The sequence below is a fragment of the Tupaia chinensis genome, unplaced genomic scaffold (assembly GCF_000334495.1).
Source record: "Tupaia chinensis unplaced genomic scaffold, TupChi_1.0 Scaffold000121_1, whole genome shotgun sequence".
Taxonomy (NCBI): Eukaryota; Metazoa; Chordata; class Mammalia; order Scandentia; family Tupaiidae; genus Tupaia; species Tupaia belangeri.
In genome coordinates this window covers 1,273,803-1,276,444 of record NW_006159588.1, presented here as the reverse complement: position 1 = coordinate 1,276,444, position 2,642 = coordinate 1,273,803, and the positions used below count along the sequence as shown (strand labels likewise).

The 2,642-nt window shown below is 42.6% G+C and overlaps 1 protein-coding gene across 1 annotated transcript in view; it reads right to left on the bottom strand.

Annotated features, from left to right (window-relative positions):
- Window positions 1-2,642, bottom strand: part of GLDC (glycine decarboxylase) — a 103,687-nt gene that overhangs the window by 30,235 nt on the left and 70,810 nt on the right. The gene's annotated exons all lie outside the window — the stretch shown is intronic.

Sequence of the window (2,642 nt, the reverse complement as noted above, 5' to 3'; positions counted from 1 at the left end):
CCCCCCCCCCAGGGGGATGACCATGCCACAATCCCTTCTCCATTCTCCTCTCAGGATCTTGGGCATGCACGCATATGCTCCCGGTGTGAGTTTAAGCCACCAGGTCCAGGACTCAAACCGCAGTAGACTATAATAGGAGTCCAGCAACATAGCCATTACTCCAACTGCTGGTCCCAGGCTTTAATTCTTTTTTTATAAGGTTAGTTTACCCCTCACATTAAAAGTGCAGTGTTAGGAGACACATGGCAGTAACAGATCCTAAATTTGATGCTCTCATTTATCCACCTTTCATGCATCTTGGTCCATGTAAGTGGATGTTATGTTTTCCTAACTCCCCAGCTGCTTTTCATAGAACCTGTCATCCCCAAAGACTTGCTGAATGGGTGAAGAATTAAGGTGTGAGGGAAACTGAAGTATTACCACTGGTAAAATCTAATAATCAAAGGCTACTACTTTGCTTCTGGCAGTTAGGAAGAGAAAAGTATTCTGTACAGACTCTGACCAGTTAACTTGAATTAATATTTGGCTAGCAAACTGAGATATTAAGTACTGTGTGAAGTGTTTAGGAACACTTGGCACATGGTAATCACTATGTAAGTGTGTATTAAACAAAATTGTATTTTCCCAGATTAAACTGGTAAAATCAAGAACTTCGATATTCCATTTAAGGAACTTCTGAAATTTAACCTAAGAGCAAATGTGAAAATAACTTCAAAAAGCAGTTTGAAAGCAGCTCGAAAGAAGAGAACCATCAGGAACCCAGGCAGTTCTGCAGCATATGATTTCCCCACACTCTTTTTGAAAAAAAGATGGATATATTTTACTGGATTCCATTAGAGACTATTGTGTGGGAGCAGCTGCCTCAGACATTCACTGATGTGGAAAAATCTTCCCTGATTATTTGAATAATAAGTCATTTTCTTCTCTAACGAAAAAAGTCTGCTTTAATTAAAATCTTTGATCCAGAAAATGCCAGCATTTCCAGACTTTTGAGTTGTGTAATTCCATGAGCTCAGTAGCTGGGTGGTCCTCCCTGTCTCTCCCTTCTCCTCCCCCTCCTCAGTGCAGCCTTCACCTTTTCCCCATCCTTCAGAATGCAATGGTCTCACAGGACATGTCCATGATAGTGGTCTGTACAATGGTGCCAGGAGAAACCTCATACACAGTGGATGCAGAGAGAAGGGAGGACTGGAAAACACAAAGAGAGGGAGCAGAAGCCAGAAAGGATCGCGGAAGAAGTCTATCCAGGCTCTCACTCTTTTCCTTTGACATAGGCCAGGGTTTTGTCTCCAACTTTTGGACATTCACAGCTAGTTCCTGGTTTCAGACTGGGGATCTGGGAACCAATGACGGGTGGGAAACATCACAGAGTAGGTAGAAGCTGGATTTGTCAAGCCATTTGTCAGTAGCTAGTGACAGGCCTTCTTCCAGCATGCCAACCTAAGTTCATGGAGGCCATGATGGAACAACAGAAGAGTTCATCTAGCTTCCACACCGGGGATAACTGGAGTTCCAAAGTTTCCTTCCTTATCTATGAATATGCTGAGACTTTGAGATCTTGAGAGCAACTGTTCTAGAAGAATTCTTCCTTAGAAAGTTAGGAATGCAAAACCATGAGAAAACCATGAACAAATCCATGTTGAAATAGGGCTTGTATCTGTCTGGTTTATTGCAGTCTCTTGGCACACAGAGCCTTGTTTGTGGCCTGGGTTCAATAATTTATTGAATTAATTAAAGACCTGTTTTTCAAAAATCTTTAAAAATAAATGTTTGTCCTCCAACCATGATGAAGGTCTGGGAAGACACGCTCATGGAATCGGGATAGATAAGCAAGGAAAGGAGAAAGAAAATATTCCTTCTCTTCTTTCTTTTGAAAGAGAAGTAAAAGAGTTTCAAAATTCTTCATTGTAAAAATCAATGCAGCCAAATTGCCCATAGTCTTTCAGCTTTAATAAAACCAGGAATAGGGACCAGCAGATGGCATAATGGTTACATCACTGGGCTCCCATGTAGTCGACCACAGTTCAAGTCCAGGACCTGGCAGCTTAAAACTCACACCAGGCACATGTGCCTGAGTGCATGCCCAAAATTCTGAGAGCAGAATGGAGGAGAAAGGATTGAAGTATGGCCATCACCCCCCCCCCCCGGGGGAGGGGTTGATTTCTCACTTTCTGTCTCTCCAGCAAACACACATGCCCTATAGAAAAAAATATCTCAAAAACAAACAAACAAACAAATAAATAATAAAACCAGGAATACTCTAAGATTGGGCCAATACCCACCTACTTTACTTCCTTGGCCAGTCAGAATCACTATGCACCCTTTTCTTGTATTCTCCTGGGACCAGTAGATAATTTTCCATGTTCCTGGCTCTTACTCCAAACTCCTAAGAACTCAAACCCCACAGCCTAGTAGAAACCCTAGCACTGAGCTGGCCCCTAACATGGAAAACCAGGAAGATGAACTTCCATCAGCCACAATTGGAGGCCTATGTTAGATCAATTGCTAAAGGCACTGTCCCTAGAGATTAGTGACTCCCATTATTGCCTGCTGGTCCCCACAAGGGCCCCAAGATGCAGTTTGGATTCTAGAGACTAGCCTCTCAGATCCAAAGCAAACAATGGAACAGAAACATGAACTCT